The following is a 19187-nucleotide window of genomic DNA, read 5'->3' as shown; positions in this document are numbered from 1 at the left end:
ACAGATTTATGGAAATTTCTCCGTCTATTAACAAATGACAGAAATATGCATTAGTTTTCCTTATTCGAAATGAAATTCTCTACAAAATGCACATTATGAATTTTGAATAGCATGAAAATAGTTTTTTTTGCAAAATTGACAGTACCTGGCCTTGCAATTTTAAAACATAAAAATTTGGACAGATTTGTGGAAATTTCTCAGTCTATGAACAAATGACAGAAATATGCATTAGTTTCCCTTATTCGAAATGGAATTCTCTACAAAATGCACATTATGAATTTTGAATAGCATGAAAATAGTTTTTTTGCAAAATTGACAGTACCGGCCCTTAGGATTTTGAAACATGAAAATGTGGGCAGATTTGTGGAAATTTCTCCATCTATGAACAAATGACAGAAATATGGATTAGTTTTCCTTATTTGAAATGAAATTCTGTACAAAATGCACATTATGAATTTTGAATAGCATGAAAATAGTTTTTTTGCAAAATTGACCGTACCGGCCCTTAGGATTTTGGAACATGAAAATTTGGGCAGATTTGTGGAAATTTCTCCGTCTATAAACAAATGATAGAAATATGGTTAGTTTTCCTTATTCGAAATGAAATTCTCTACAAAATGCACATTATGAATTTTGAACAGCATGAAAATAGCTTTTTGGCAAAATTAACTGTACCGGCCCTTAGGATTTTGAAACATGAAAATTTGGAAAGATTTGTGGAAATTTCTCCGTCTATGAACAAATCACAGAAATATGGATTAGTTTTACTTATTTGAAATGAAATTCTGTACAAAATGCACATTATCAATTTTGAATAGATTGAAAATAGTTTTTTTGCAAAATTGACCGTACCGGCCCTTAGGATTTTGAAACATGAAAATTTGGACAGATTTGTGGAAATTTCTGAGTCTATGAACAAATGACAGAAATATGGTTAGTTTTCCTTATTTGAAATGAAATTCTGTACAAAATGCACATTATGAATTTTGAATAGCATGAAAATAGTTTTTTTGCAAAATTGACAGTACCTGGCCTTGCAATTTTAAAACATAAAAATTTGGACAGATTTGTGGAAGTTTCTCAGTCTATGAACAAATGACAGAAATATGCATAATTTTCCTTATTCGAAATGGAATTCTCTACAAAATGCACATTAAGAATTTTGAATAGCATGAAAATAGTTTTTTTGCAAAATTGACAGTACCGGCCCTTAGGATTTCGAAACATGAAAATGTGGGCAGATTTGTGGAAATTTCTCCATCTATGAACAAATGACAGATATATGCATTAGTTTTACTTATTCGAAATGAAATTCTCTACGAAATGCACATTTTGAATTTTGAATAGCATGAAAATAGTTCTTTTGCAAAATTGACAGTACCGGCCCTTGCAATTTTAAAACATAGAAATTTGGACAGATTTGTGGAAATTTCTCAGTCTATGAACAAATGACAGAAATATGGATTAGTTTTCCTTATTTGAAATGAAATTCTGTACAAAATGCACATTATGAATTTTGAATAGCATGAAAATAGTTTTTTTGCAAAATTGACCGTACCGGCCCTTAGGATTTTGAAACATGAAAATTTGGATAGATTTGTGGAAATTTCCACGTCTATGAACAAATGACAGATATATGCATTAGTTTTACTTATTCGAAATGAAATTCTCTACGAAATGCACATTTTGAATTTTGAATAGCATGAAAATAGTTCTTTTGCAAAATTGACAGTACCGGCCCTTGCAATTTTAAAACATAGAAATTTGGACAGATTTGTGGAAATTTCTACGTCTATGAACAAATGACAGAAATATGGATTAGTTTTCCTTATTTGAAATGAAATTCTGTACAAAATGCACATTATGAATTTTGAATAGCATGAAAATAGTTTTTTTGCAAAATTGACCGTACCGGCCCTTAGCATTTTGAAACATGAAAATTTGGATAGATTTGTGGAAATTTCCACGTCTATGAACAAATGACAGAAATATGCATTAGTTTTCCTTATTTGAAATGAAATTCTGTACAAAATGCACATTATGAATTTTTAATAGCATGAAAATAGTTTTTTTTGCAAAATTGACCGTACCGGCCCTTAGGATTTTGGAATATGAAAATTTGGGCAGATTTGTGGAAATTTCTCCGTCTATAAACAAATGATAGAAATATGGTTACTTTTCCTTATTCGAAATGAAATTCTCTACAAAATGCACATTATGAATTTTGAACAGCATGAAAATAGCTTTTTGGCAAAATTAACTGTACCGGCCCTTAGGATTTTGAAACATGAAAATTTGGACAGATTTGTGGAAATTTCTCCGTCTATGAACAAATGACAGAAATATGGATTGTTTTTCCTTATTCGAAATGAAATTCTCTATAAAAAGCACATGATGAATTTTGAATAGCATGAAAATAGTTTTTTTTGCAAAATTGACAGTACCGGCCGGCCCTTAAGATTTTGAAACATGAAAATTTGGACAGATTTGTGGAAATTTCTCCGAACAAATGACAGAAATATGGATTAATTTACCTTATTTCGTAATGAAATTTTCTACAAAATGCCCATTATGAATTTTCAGTAGCATGGAAAACATTTTTTTTAAAAATTGACAGTACCAGCCCTTAGGATTTTGAAACATGGAAATTTGGACAGATTTATGGAAATTTCTCCGTCTATTAACAAATGACAGAAATATGCATTAGTTTTCCTTATTCGAAATGAAATTCTCTACAAAATGCACATTATGAATTTTGAATAGCATGAAAATAGTTTTTTTTGCAAAATTGACAGTACCTGGCCTTGCAATTTTAAAACATAAAAATTTGGACAGATTTGTGGAAATTTCTCAGTCTATGAACAAATGACAGAAATATGCATTAGTTTCCCTTATTCGAAATGGAATTCTCTACAAAATGCACATTATGAATTTTGAATAGCATGAAAATAGTTTTTTTGCAAAATTGACAGTACCGGCCCTTAGGATTTTGAAACATGAAAATGTGGGCAGATTTGTGGAAATTTCTCCATCTATGAACAAATGACAGAAATATGGATTAGTTTTCCTTATTCGAAATGAAATTCTCTATAAAAAGCACATGATGAATTTTGAATAGCATGAAAATAGTTTTTTTTGCAAAATTGACAGTACCGGCCGGCCCTTAAGATTTTGAAACATGAAAATTTGGACAGATTTGTGGAAATTTCTCCGAACAAATGACAGAAATATGGATTAATTTACCTTATTTCGTAATGAAATTTTCTACAAAATGCCCATTATGAATTTTCAGTAGCATGGAAAACATTTTTTTTAAAAATTGACAGTACCAGCCCTTAGGATTTTGAAACATGGAAATTTGGACAGATTTATGGAAATTTCTCCGTCTATTAACAAATGACAGAAATATGCATTAGTTTTCCTTATTCGAAATGAAATTCTCTACAAAATGCACATTATGAATTTTGAATAGCATGAAAATAGTTTTTTTGCAAAATTGACAGTACCGGCCCTTAGGATTTTGAAACATGAAAATGTGGGCAGATTTGTGGAAATTTCTCCATCTATGAACAAATGACAGAAATATGGATTAGTTTTCCTTATTTGAAATGAAATTCTGTACAAAATGCACATTATGAATTTTGAATAGCATGAAAATAGTTTTTTTGCAAAATTGACCGTACCGGCCCTTAGGATTTTGGAACATGAAAATTTGGGCAGATTTGTGGAAATTTCTCCGTCTATAAACAAATGATAGAAATATGGTTAGTTTTCCTTATTCGAAATGAAATTCTCTACAAAATGCACATTATGAATTTTGAACAGCATGAAAATAGCTTTTTGGCAAAATTAACTGTACCGGCCCTTAGGATTTTGAAACATGAAAATTTGGAAAGATTTGTGGAAATTTCTCCGTCTATGAACAAATGACAGAAATATGGATTAGTTTTCCTTATTCGAAATGAAATTCTCTACAAAATGCACATTTTGAATTTTGAATAGCATGAAAATAGTTTTTTCGCAAAATTGCCCGTACCGGCCCTTAGGATTTTATTATGAATTTTCAGTAGCATGAAAAACCTTTTTTTTTTTTAAATTAACCGTACCGGCCCTTGCAATTTTAAAACATGAAAATTTAGACAGATTTATGGAAATTTCTCCGAACAAATGACAGAAATATGGATTAATTTACCTTATTTCGTAATGAAATTTTCTACAAAATGCCCATTATGAATTTTCAGTAGCATGGAAAACATTTTTTTTAAAAATTGACAGTACCAGCCCTTAGGATTTTGAAACATGGAAATTTGGACAGATTTATGGAAATTTCTCCGTCTATTAACAAATGACAGAAATATGCATTAGTTTTCCTTATTCGAAATGAAATTCTCTACAAAATGCACATTATGAATTTTGAATAGCATGAAAATAGTTTTTTTTGCAAAATTGACAGTACCTGGCCTTGCAATTTTAAAACATAAAAATTTGGACAGATTTGTGGAAATTTCTCAGTCTATGAACAAATGACAGAAATATGGATTAGTTTTCCTTATTTGAAATGAAATTCTGTACAAAATGCACATTATGAATTTTGAATAGCATGAAAATAGTTTTTTTGCAAAATTGACCGTACCGGCCCTTAGGATTTTGGAACATGAAAATTTGGGCAGATTTGTGGAAATTTCTCCGTCTATAAACAAATGATAGAAATATGGTTAGTTTTCCTTATTCGAAATGAAATTCTCTACAAAATGCACATTATGAATTTTGAACAGCATGAAAATAGCTTTTTGGCAAAATTAACTGTACCGGCCCTTAGGATTTTGAAACATGAAAATTTGGACAGATTTGTGGAAATTTCTCCGTCTATGAACAAATGACAGAAATATGGATTGTTTTTCCTTATTCGAAATGAAATTCTCTATAAAAAGCACATGATGAATTTTGAATAGCATGAAAATAGTTTTTTTTGCAAAATTGACAGTACCGGCCGGCCCTTAAGATTTTGAAACATGAAAATTTGGACAGATTTGTGGAAATTTCTCCGAACAAATGACAGAAATATGGATTAATTTACCTTATTTCGTAATGAAATTTTCTACAAAATGCCCATTATGAATTTTCAGTAGCATGGAAAACATTTTTTTTAAAAATTGACAGTACCAGCCCTTAGGATTTTGAAACATGGAAATTTGGACAGATTTATGGAAATTTCTCCGTCTATTAACAAATGACAGAAATATGCATTAGTTTTCCTTATTCGAAATGAAATTCTCTACAAAATGCACATTATGAATTTTGAATAGCATGAAAATAGTTTTTTTGCAAAATTGACAGTACCGGCCCTTAGGATTTTGAAACATGAAAATGTGGGCAGATTTGTGGAAATTTCTCCATCTATGAACAAATGACAGAAATATGGATTAGTTTTCCTTATTTGAAATGAAATTCTGTACAAAATGCACATTATGAATTTTGAATAGCATGAAAATAGTTTTTTTGCAAAATTGACCGTACCGGCCCTTAGGATTTTGGAACATGAAAATTTGGGCAGATTTGTGGAAATTTCTCCGTCTATAAACAAATGATAGAAATATGGTTAGTTTTCCTTATTCGAAATGAAATTCTCTACAAAATGCACATTATGAATTTTGAACAGCATGAAAATAGCTTTTTGGCAAAATTAACTGTACCGGCCCTTAGGATTTTGAAACATGAAAATTTGGAAAGATTTGTGGAAATTTCTCCGTCTATGAACAAATGACAGAAATATGGATTAGTTTTCCTTATTCGAAATGAAATTCTCTACAAAATGCACATTTTGAATTTTGAATAGCATGAAAATAGTTTTTTCGCAAAATTGCCCGTACCGGCCCTTAGGATTTTATTATGAATTTTCAGTAGCATGAAAAACCTTTTTTTTTTTTAAATTAACCGTACCGGCCCTTGCAATTTTAAAACATGAAAATTTAGACAGATTTATGGAAATTTCTCCGAACAAATGACAGAAATATGGATTAATTTACCTTATTTCGTAATGAAATTTTCTACAAAATGCCCATTATGAATTTTCAGTAGCATGGAAAACATTTTTTTTAAAAATTGACAGTACCAGCCCTTAGGATTTTGAAACATGGAAATTTGGACAGATTTATGGAAATTTCTCCGTCTATTAACAAATGACAGAAATATGCATTAGTTTTCCTTATTCGAAATGAAATTCTCTACAAAATGCACATTATGAATTTTGAATAGCATGAAAATAGTTTTTTTTGCAAAATTGACAGTACCTGGCCTTGCAATTTTAAAACATAAAAATTTGGACAGATTTGTGGAAATTTCTCAGTCTATGAACAAATGACAGAAATATGGATTAGTTTTCCTTATTTGAAATGAAATTCTGTACAAAATGCACATTATGAATTTTGAATAGCATGAAAATAGTTTTTTTGCAAAATTGACCGTACCGGCCCTTAGGATTTTGGAACATGAAAATTTGGGCAGATTTGTGGAAATTTCTCCGTCTATAAACAAATGATAGAAATATGGTTAGTTTTCCTTATTCGAAATGAAATTCTCTACAAAATGCACATTATGAATTTTGAACAGCATGAAAATAGCTTTTTGGCAAAATTAACTGTACCGGCCCTTAGGATTTTGAAACATGAAAATTTGGACAGATTTGTGGAAATTTCTCCGTCTATGAACAAATGACAGAAATATGGATTGTTTTTCCTTATTCGAAATGAAATTCTCTATAAAAAGCACATGATGAATTTTGAATAGCATGAAAATAGTTTTTTTTGCAAAATTGACAGTACCGGCCGGCCCTTAAGATTTTGAAACATGAAAATTTGGACAGATTTGTGGAAATTTCTCCGAACAAATGACAGAAATATGGATTAATTTACCTTATTTCGTAATGAAATTTTCTACAAAATGCCCATTATGAATTTTCAGTAGCATGGAAAACATTTTTTTTAAAAATTGACAGTACCAGCCCTTAGGATTTTGAAACATGGAAATTTGGACAGATTTATGGAAATTTCTCCGTCTATTAACAAATGACAGAAATATGCATTAGTTTTCCTTATTCGAAATGAAATTCTCTACAAAATGCACATTATGAATTTTGAATAGCATGAAAATAGTTTTTTTTGCAAAATTGACAGTACCTGGCCTTGCAATTTTAAAACATAAAAATTTGGACAGATTTGTGGAAATTTCTCAGTCTATGAACAAATGACAGAAATATGCATTAGTTTCCCTTATTCGAAATGGAATTCTCTACAAAATGCACATTATGAATTTTGAATAGCATGAAAATAGTTTTTTTGCAAAATTGACAGTACCGGCCCTTAGGATTTCGAAACATGAAAATGTGGGCAGATTTGTGGAAATTTCTCCATCTATGAACAAATGACAGATATATGCATTAGTTTTACTTATTCGAAATGAAATTCTCTACGAAATGCACATTATGAATTTTGAATAGCATGAAAATAGTTTTTTTGCAAAATTGACCGTACCGGCCCTTAGGATTTTGAAACATGAAAATTTGGATAGATTTGTGGAAATTTCCACGTCTATGAACAAATGACAGAAATATGCATTAGTTTTCCTTATTTGAAATGAAATTCTGTACAAAATGCACATTATGAATTTTTAATAGCATGAAAATAGTTTTTTTTGCAAAATTGACCGTACCGGCCCTTAGGATTTTGGAACATGAAAATTTGGGCAGATTTGTGGAAATTTCTCCGTCTATAAACAAATGATAGAAATATGGTTAGTTTTCCTTATTCGAAATGAAATTCTCTACAAAATGCACATTATCAATTTTGAACAGCATGAAAATAGCTTTTTGGCAAAATTAACTGTACCGGCCCTTAGGATTTTGAAACATGAAAATTTGGACAGATTTGTGGAAATTTCTCCGTCTATGAACAAATGACAGAAATATGGATTGTTTTTCCTTATTCGAAATGAAATTCTCTATAAAAAGCACATGATGAATTTTGAATAGCATGAAAATAGTTTTTTTTGCAAAATTGACAGTACCGGCCGGCCCTTAAGATTTTGAAACATGAAAATTTGGACAGATTTGTGGAAATTTCTCCGAACAAATGACAGAAATATGGATTAATTTACCTTATTTCGTAATGAAATTTTCTACAAAATGCCCATTATGAATTTTCAGTAGCATGGAAAACATTTTTTTTAAAAATTGACAGTACCAGCCCTTCGGATTTTGAAACATGGAAATTTGGACAGATTTATGGAAATTTCTCCGTCTATTAACAAATGACAGAAATATGCATTAGTTTTCCTTATTCGAAATGAAATTCTCTACAAAATGCACATTATGAATTTTGAATAGCATGAAAATAGTTTTTTTGCAAAATTGACCGTACCGGCCCTTAGGATTTTGGAACATGAAAATTTGGGCAGATTTGTGGAAATTTCTCCGTCTATAAACAAATGATAGAAATATGGTTAGTTTTCCTTATTCGAAATGAAATTCTCTACAAAATGCACATTATGAATTTTGAACAGCATGAAAATAGCTTTTTGGCAAAATTAACTGTACCGGCCCTTAGGATTTTGAAACATGAAAATTTGGACAGATTTGTGGAAATTTCTCCGTCTATGAACAAATGACAGAAATATGGATTAGTTTTCCTTATTCGAAATGAAATTCTCTACAAAATGCACATTTTGAATTTTGAACAGCATGAAAATAGTTTTTTCGCAAAATTGCCCGTACCGGCCCTTAGGATTTTATTATGAATTTTCAGTAGCATGAAAAACCTTTTTTTTTTTTAAATTAACCGTACCGGCCCTTGCAATTTTAAAACATGAAAATTTAGACAGATTTATGGAAATTTCTCCGAACAAATGACAGAAATATGGATTAATTTACCTTATTTCGTAATGAAATTTTCTACAAAATGCCCATTATGAATTTTCAGTAGCATGGAAAACATTTTTTTTAAAAATTGACAGTACCAGCCCTTAGGATTTTGAAACATGGAAATTTGGACAGATTTATGGAAATTTCTCCGTCTATTAACAAATGACAGAAATATGCATTAGTTTTCCTTATTCGAAATGAAATTCTCTACAAAATGCACATTATGAATTTTGAATAGCATGAAAATAGTTTTTTTTGCAAAATTGACAGTACCTGGCCTTGCAATTTTAAAACATAAAAATTTGGACAGATTTGTGGAAATTTCTCAGTCTATGAACAAATGACAGAAATATGCATTAGTTTCCCTTATTCGAAATGGAATTCTCTACAAAATGCACATTATGAATTTTGAATAGCATGAAAATAGTTTTTTTGCAAAATTGACAGTACCGGCCCTTAGGATTTTGAAACATGAAAATGTGGGCAGATTTGTGGAAATTTCTCCATCTATGAACAAATGACAGAAATATGGATTAGTTTTCCTTATTTGAAATGAAATTCTGTACAAAATGCACATTATGAATTTTGAATAGCATGAAAATAGTTTTTTTGCAAAATTGACCGTACCGGCCCTTAGGATTTTGGAACATGAAAATTTGGGCAGATTTGTGGAAATTTCTCCGTCTATAAACAAATGATAGAAATATGGTTAGTTTTCCTTATTCGAAATGAAATTCTCTACAAAATGCACATTATGAATTTTGAACAGCATGAAAATAGCTTTTTGGCAAAATTAACTGTACCGGCCCTTAGGATTTTGAAACATGAAAATTTGGAAAGATTTGTGGAAATTTCTCCGTCTATGAACAAATCACAGAAATATGGATTAGTTTTACTTATTTGAAATGAAATTCTGTACAAAATGCACATTATCAATTTTGAATAGATTGAAAATAGTTTTTTTGCAAAATTGACCGTACCGGCCCTTAGGATTTTGAAACATGAAAATTTGGACAGATTTGTGGAAATTTCTGAGTCTATGAACAAATGACAGAAATATGGTTAGTTTTCCTTATTTGAAATGAAATTCTGTACAAAATGCACATTATGAATTTTGAATAGCATGAAAATAGTTTTTTTGCAAAATTGACAGTACCTGGCCTTGCAATTTTAAAACATAAAAATTTGGACAGATTTGTGGAAGTTTCTCAGTCTATGAACAAATGACAGAAATATGCATAATTTTCCTTATTCGAAATGGAATTCTCTACAAAATGCACATTAAGAATTTTGAATAGCATGAAAATAGTTTTTTTGCAAAATTGACAGTACCGGCCCTTAGGATTTCGAAACATGAAAATGTGGGCAGATTTGTGGAAATTTCTCCATCTATGAACAAATGACAGATATATGCATTAGTTTTACTTATTCGAAATGAAATTCTCTACGAAATGCACATTTTGAATTTTGAATAGCATGAAAATAGTTCTTTTGCAAAATTGACAGTACCGGCCCTTGCAATTTTAAAACATAGAAATTTGGACAGATTTGTGGAAATTTCTCAGTCTATGAACAAATGACAGAAATATGGATTAGTTTTCCTTATTTGAAATGAAATTCTGTACAAAATGCACATTATGAATTTTGAATAGCATGAAAATAGTTTTTTTGCAAAATTGACCGTACCGGCCCTTAGGATTTTGAAACATGAAAATTTGGATAGATTTGTGGAAATTTCCACGTCTATGAACAAATGACAGATATATGCATTAGTTTTACTTATTCGAAATGAAATTCTCTACGAAATGCACATTTTGAATTTTGAATAGCATGAAAATAGTTCTTTTGCAAAATTGACAGTACCGGCCCTTAGCATTTTGAAACATGAAAATTTGGATAGATTTGTGGAAATTTCCACGTCTATGAACAAATGACAGAAATATGCATTAGTTTTCCTTATTTGAAATGAAATTCTGTACAAAATGCACATTATGAATTTTTAATAGCATGAAAATAGTTTTTTTTGCAAAATTGACTGTACCGGCCCTTAGGATTTTGGAATATGAAAATTTGGGCAGATTTGTGGAAATTTCTCCGTCTATAAACAAATGATAGAAATATGGTTACTTTTCCTTATTCGAAATGAAATTCTCTACAAAATGCACATTATGAATTTTGAACAGCATGAAAATAGCTTTTTGGCAAAATTAACTGTACCGGCCCTTAGGATTTTGAAACATGAAAATTTGGACAGATTTGTGGAAATTTCTCCGTCTATGAACAAATGACAGAAATATGGATTGTTTTTCCTTATTCGAAATGAAATTCTCTATAAAAAGCACATGATGAATTTTGAATAGCATGAAAATAGTTTTTTTTGCAAAATTGACAGTACCGGCCGGCCCTTAAGATTTTGAAACATGAAAATTTGGACAGATTTGTGGAAATTTCTCCGAACAAATGACAGAAATATGGATTAATTTACCTTATTTCGTAATGAAATTTTCTACAAAATGCCCATTATGAATTTTCAGTAGCATGGAAAACATTTTTTTTAAAAATTGACAGTACCAGCCCTTAGGATTTTGAAACATGGAAATTTGGACAGATTTATGGAAATTTCTCCGTCTATTAACAAATGACAGAAATATGCATTAGTTTTCCTTATTCGAAATGAAATTCTCTACAAAATGCACATTATGAATTTTGAATAGCATGAAAATAGTTTTTTTTGCAAAATTGACAGTACCTGGCCTTGCAATTTTAAAACATAAAAATTTGGACAGATTTGTGGAAATTTCTCAGTCTATGAACAAATGACAGAAATATGCATTAGTTTCCCTTATTCGAAATGGAATTCTCTACAAAATGCACATTATGAATTTTGAATAGCATGAAAATAGTTTTTTTGCAAAATTGACAGTACCGGCCCTTAGGATTTTGAAACATGAAAATGTGGGCAGATTTGTGGAAATTTCTCCATCTATGAACAAATGACAGAAATATGGATTAGTTTTCCTTATTCGAAATGAAATTCTCTATAAAAAGCACATGATGAATTTTGAATAGCATGAAAATAGTTTTTTTTGCAAAATTGACAGTACCGGCCGGCCCTTAAGATTTTGAAACATGAAAATTTGGACAGATTTGTGGAAATTTCTCCGAACAAATGACAGAAATATGGATTAATTTACCTTATTTCGTAATGAAATTTTCTACAAAATGCCCATTATGAATTTTCAGTAGCATGGAAAACATTTTTTTTAAAAATTGACAGTACCAGCCCTTAGGATTTTGAAACATGGAAATTTGGACAGATTTATGGAAATTTCTCCGTCTATTAACAAATGACAGAAATATGCATTAGTTTTCCTTATTCGAAATGAAATTCTCTACAAAATGCACATTATGAATTTTGAATAGCATGAAAATAGTTTTTTTGCAAAATTGACAGTACCGGCCCTTAGGATTTTGAAACATGAAAATGTGGGCAGATTTGTGGAAATTTCTCCATCTATGAACAAATGACAGAAATATGGATTAGTTTTCCTTATTTGAAATGAAATTCTGTACAAAATGCACATTATGAATTTTGAATAGCATGAAAATAGTTTTTTTGCAAAATTGACCGTACCGGCCCTTAGGATTTTGGAACATGAAAATTTGGGCAGATTTGTGGAAATTTCTCCGTCTATAAACAAATGATAGAAATATGGTTAGTTTTCCTTATTCGAAATGAAATTCTCTACAAAATGCACATTATGAATTTTGAACAGCATGAAAATAGCTTTTTGGCAAAATTAACTGTACCGGCCCTTAGGATTTTGAAACATGAAAATTTGGAAAGATTTGTGGAAATTTCTCCGTCTATGAACAAATGACAGAAATATGGATTAGTTTTCCTTATTCGAAATGAAATTCTCTACAAAATGCACATTTTGAATTTTGAATAGCATGAAAATAGTTTTTTCGCAAAATTGCCCGTACCGGCCCTTAGGATTTTATTATGAATTTTCAGTAGCATGAAAAACCTTTTTTTTTTTTAAATTAACCGTACCGGCCCTTGCAATTTTAAAACATGAAAATTTAGACAGATTTATGGAAATTTCTCCGAACAAATGACAGAAATATGGATTAATTTACCTTATTTCGTAATGAAATTTTCTACAAAATGCCCATTATGAATTTTCAGTAGCATGGAAAACATTTTTTTTAAAAATTGACAGTACCAGCCCTTAGGATTTTGAAACATGGAAATTTGGACAGATTTATGGAAATTTCTCCGTCTATTAACAAATGACAGAAATATGCATTAGTTTTCCTTATTCGAAATGAAATTCTCTACAAAATGCACATTATGAATTTTGAATAGCATGAAAATAGTTTTTTTTGCAAAATTGACAGTACCTGGCCTTGCAATTTTAAAACATAAAAATTTGGACAGATTTGTGGAAATTTCTCAGTCTATGAACAAATGACAGAAATATGGATTAGTTTTCCTTATTTGAAATGAAATTCTGTACAAAATGCACATTATGAATTTTGAATAGCATGAAAATAGTTTTTTTGCAAAATTGACCGTACCGGCCCTTAGGATTTTGGAACATGAAAATTTGGGCAGATTTGTGGAAATTTCTCCGTCTATAAACAAATGATAGAAATATGGTTAGTTTTCCTTATTCGAAATGAAATTCTCTACAAAATGCACATTATGAATTTTGAACAGCATGAAAATAGCTTTTTGGCAAAATTAACTGTACCGGCCCTTAGGATTTTGAAACATGAAAATTTGGACAGATTTGTGGAAATTTCTCCGTCTATGAACAAATGACAGAAATATGGATTGTTTTTCCTTATTCGAAATGAAATTCTCTATAAAAAGCACATGATGAATTTTGAATAGCATGAAAATAGTTTTTTTTGCAAAATTGACAGTACCGGCCGGCCCTTAAGATTTTGAAACATGAAAATTTGGACAGATTTGTGGAAATTTCTCCGAACAAATGACAGAAATATGGATTAATTTACCTTATTTCGTAATGAAATTTTCTACAAAATGCCCATTATGAATTTTCAGTAGCATGGAAAACATTTTTTTTAAAAATTGACAGTACCAGCCCTTAGGATTTTGAAACATGGAAATTTGGACAGATTTATGGAAATTTCTCCGTCTATTAACAAATGACAGAAATATGCATTAGTTTTCCTTATTCGAAATGAAATTCTCTACAAAATGCACATTATGAATTTTGAATAGCATGAAAATAGTTTTTTTTGCAAAATTGACAGTACCTGGCCTTGCAATTTTAAAACATAAAAATTTGGACAGATTTGTGGAAATTTCTCAGTCTATGAACAAATGACAGAAATATGCATTAGTTTCCCTTATTCGAAATGGAATTCTCTACAAAATGCACATTATGAATTTTGAATAGCATGAAAATAGTTTTTTTGCAAAATTGACAGTACCGGCCCTTAGGATTTTGAAACATGAAAATGTGGGCAGATTTGTGGAAATTTCTCCATCTATGAACAAATGACAGAAATATGGATTAGTTTTCCTTATTTGAAATGAAATTCTGTACAAAATGCACATTATGAATTTTGAATAGCATGAAAATAGTTTTTTTGCAAAATTGACCGTACCGGCCCTTAGGATTTTGGAACATGAAAATTTGGGCAGATTTGTGGAAATTTCTCCGTCTATAAACAAATGATAGAAATATGGTTAGTTTTCCTTATTCGAAATGAAATTCTCTACAAAATGCACATTATGAATTTTGAACAGCATGAAAATAGCTTTTTGGCAAAATTAACTGTACCGGCCCTTAGGATTTTGAAACATGAAAATTTGGAAAGATTTGTGGAAATTTCTCCGTCTATGAACAAATCACAGAAATATGGATTAGTTTTACTTATTTGAAATGAAATTCTGTACAAAATGCACATTATCAATTTTGAATAGATTGAAAATAGTTTTTTTGCAAAATTGACCGTACCGGCCCTTAGGATTTTGAAACATGAAAATTTGGACAGATTTGTGGAAATTTCTGAGTCTATGAACAAATGACAGAAATATGGTTAGTTTTCCTTATTTGAAATGAAATTCTGTACAAAATGCACATTATGAATTTTGAATAGCATGAAAATAGTTTTTTTGCAAAATTGACAGTACCTGGCCTTGCAATTTTAAAACATAAAAATTTGGACAGATTTGTGGAAGTTTCTCAGTCTATGAACAAATGACAGAAATATGCATAATTTTCCTTATTCGAAATGGAATTCTCTACAAAATGCACATTAAGAATTTTGAATAGCATGAAAATAGTTTTTTTGCAAAATTGACAGTACCGGCCCTTAGGATTTCGAAACATGAAAATGTGGGCAGATTTGTGGAAATTTCTCCATCTATGAACAAATGACAGATATATGCATTAGTTTTACTTATTCGAAATGAAATTCTCTACGAAATGCACATTTTGAATTTTGAATAGCATGAAAATAGTTCTTTTGCAAAATTGACAGTACCGGCCCTTGCAATTTTAAAACATAGAAATTTGGACAGATTTGTGGAAATTTCTCAGTCTATGAACAAATGACAGAAATATGGATTAGTTTTCCTTATTTGAAATGAAATTCTGTACAAAATGCACATTATGAATTTTGAATAGCATGAAAATAGTTTTTTTGCAAAATTGACCGTACCGGCCCTTAGGATTTTGAAACATGAAAATTTGGATAGATTTGTGGAAATTTCCACGTCTATGAACAAATGACAGATATATGCATTAGTTTTACTTATTCGAAATGAAATTCTCTACGAAATGCACATTTTGAATTTTGAATAGCATGAAAATAGTTCTTTTGCAAAATTGACAGTACCGGCCCTTGCAATTTTAAAACATAGAAATTTGGACAGATTTGTGGAAATTTCTACGTCTATGAACAAATGACAGAAATATGGATTAGTTTTCCTTATTTGAAATGAAATTCTGTACAAAATGCACATTATGAATTTTGAATAGCATGAAAATAGTTTTTTTGCAAAATTGACCGTACCGGCCCTTAGCATTTTGAAACATGAAAATTTGGATAGATTTGTGGAAATTTCCACGTCTATGAACAAATGACAGAAATATGCATTAGTTTTCCTTATTTGAAATGAAATTCTGTACAAAATGCACATTATGAATTTTTAATAGCATGAAAATAGTTTTTTTTGCAAAATTGACCGTACCGGCCCTTAGGATTTTGGAATATGAAAATTTGGGCAGATTTGTGGAAATTTCTCCGTCTATAAACAAATGATAGAAATATGGTTACTTTTCCTTATTCGAAATGAAATTCTCTACAAAATGCACATTATGAATTTTGAACAGCATGAAAATAGCTTTTTGGCAAAATTAACTGTACCGGCCCTTAGGATTTTGAAACATGAAAATTTGGACAGATTTGTGGAAATTTCTCCGTCTATGAACAAATGACAGAAATATGGATTGTTTTTCCTTATTCGAAATGAAATTCTCTATAAAAAGCACATGATGAATTTTGAATAGCATGAAAATAGTTTTTTTTGCAAAATTGACAGTACCGGCCGGCCCTTAAGATTTTGAAACATGAAAATTTGGACAGATTTGTGGAAATTTCTCCGAACAAATGACAGAAATATGGATTAATTTACCTTATTTCGTAATGAAATTTTCTACAAAATGCCCATTATGAATTTTCAGTAGCATGGAAAACATTTTTTTTAAAAATTGACAGTACCAGCCCTTAGGATTTTGAAACATGGAAATTTGGACAGATTTATGGAAATTTCTCCGTCTATTAACAAATGACAGAAATATGCATTAGTTTTCCTTATTCGAAATGAAATTCTCTACAAAATGCACATTATGAATTTTGAATAGCATGAAAATAGTTTTTTTTGCAAAATTGACAGTACCTGGCCTTGCAATTTTAAAACATAAAAATTTGGACAGATTTGTGGAAATTTCTCAGTCTATGAACAAATGACAGAAATATGCATTAGTTTCCCTTATTCGAAATGGAATTCTCTACAAAATGCACATTATGAATTTTGAATAGCATGAAAATAGTTTTTTTGCAAAATTGACAGTACCGGCCCTTAGGATTTTGAAACATGAAAATGTGGGCAGATTTGTGGAAATTTCTCCATCTATGAACAAATGACAGAAATATGGATTAGTTTTCCTTATTCGAAATGAAATTCTCTATAAAAAGCACATGATGAATTTTGAATAGCATGAAAATAGTTTTTTTTGCAAAATTGACAGTACCGGCCGGCCCTTAAGATTTTGAAACATGAAAATTTGGACAGATTTGTGGAAATTTCTCCGAACAAATGACAGAAATATGGATTAATTTACCTTATTTCGTAATGAAATTTTCTACAAAATGCCCATTATGAATTTTCAGTAGCATGGAAAACATTTTTTTTAAAAATTGACAGTACCAGCCCTTAGGATTTTGAAACATGGAAATTTGGACAGATTTATGGAAATTTCTCCGTCTATTAACAAATGACAGAAATATGCATTAGTTTTCCTTATTCGAAATGAAATTCTCTACAAAATGCACATTATGAATTTTGAATAGCATGAAAATAGTTTTTTTGCAAAATTGACAGTACCGGCCCTTAGGATTTTGAAACATGAAAATGTGGGCAGATTTGTGGAAATTTCTCCATCTATGAACAAATGACAGAAATATGGATTAGTTTTCCTTATTTGAAATGAAATTCTGTACAAAATGCACATTATGAATTTTGAATAGCATGAAAATAGTTTTTTTGCAAAATTGACCGTACCGGCCCTTAGGATTTTGGAACATGAAAATTTGGGCAGATTTGTGGAAATTTCTCCGTCTATAAACAAATGATAGAAATATGGTTAGTTTTCCTTATTCGAAATGAAATTCTCTACAAAATGCACATTATGAATTTTGAACAGCATGAAAATAGCTTTTTGGCAAAATTAACTGTACCGGCCCTTAGGATTTTGAAACATGAAAATTTGGAAAGATTTGTGGAAATTTCTCCGTCTATGAACAAATGACAGAAATATGGATTAGTTTTCCTTATTCGAAATGAAATTCTCTACAAAATGCACATTTTGAATTTTGAATAGCATGAAAATAGTTTTTTCGCAAAATTGCCCGTACCGGCCCTTAGGATTTTATTATGAATTTTCAGTAGCATGAAAAACCTTTTTTTTTTTTAAATTAACCGTACCGGCCCTTGCAATTTTAAAACATGAAAATTTAGACAGATTTATGGAAATTTCTCCGAACAAATGACAGAAATATGGATTAATTTACCTTATTTCGTAATGAAATTTTCTACAAAATGCCCATTATGAATTTTCAGTAGCATGGAAAACATTTTTTTTAAAAATTGACAGTACCAGCCCTTAGGATTTTGAAACATGGAAATTTGGACAGATTTATGGAAATTTCTCCGTCTATTAACAAATGACAGAAATATGCATTAGTTTTCCTTATTCGAAATGGAATTCTCTACAAAATGCACATTATGAATTTTGAATAGCATGAAAATAGTTTTTTTGCAAAATTGACAGTACCGGCCCTTAGGATTTTGAAACATGAAAATGTGGGCAGATTTGTGGAAATTTCTCCATCTATGAACAAATGACAGAAATATGGATTAGTTTTCCTTATTTGAAATGAATTCTGTACAAAATGCACATTATGAATTTTGAATAGCATGAAAATAGTTTTTTTGCAAAATTGACCGTACCGGCCCTTAGGATTTTGGAACATGAAAATTTGGGCAGATTTGTGGAAATTTCTCCGTCTATAAACAAATGATAGAAATATGGTTAGTTTTCCTTATTCGAAATGAAATTCTCTACAAAATGCACATTATGAATTTTGAACAGCATGAAAATAGCTTTTTGGCAAAATTAACTGTACCGGCCCTTAGGATTTTGAAACATGAAAATTTGGAAAGATTTGTGGAAATTTCTCCGTCTATGAACAAATGACAGAAATATGGATTAGTTTTCCTTATTCGAAATGAAATTCTCTACAAAATGCACATTTTGAATTTTGAATAGCATGAAAATAGTTTTTTCGCAAAATTGCCCGTACCGGCCCTTAGGATTTTATTATGAATTTTCAGTAGCATGAAAAACCTTTTTTTTTTTTAAATTAACCGTACCGGCCCTTGCAATTTTAAAACATGAAAATTTAGACAGATTTATGGAAATTTCTCCGAACAAATGACAGAAAT

This window comes from Pholcus phalangioides, unplaced genomic scaffold (assembly GCF_987345545.1).
Source record: "Pholcus phalangioides strain wild (caught in Gottingen) unplaced genomic scaffold, Ppha-v1.0 ptg000015l_1, whole genome shotgun sequence".
Classification (NCBI taxonomy): domain Eukaryota; kingdom Metazoa; phylum Arthropoda; class Arachnida; order Araneae; family Pholcidae; genus Pholcus; species Pholcus phalangioides.
The sequence above is the reverse complement of the archived record's forward strand: the minus strand, read 5'-3'. Positions refer to the sequence as shown.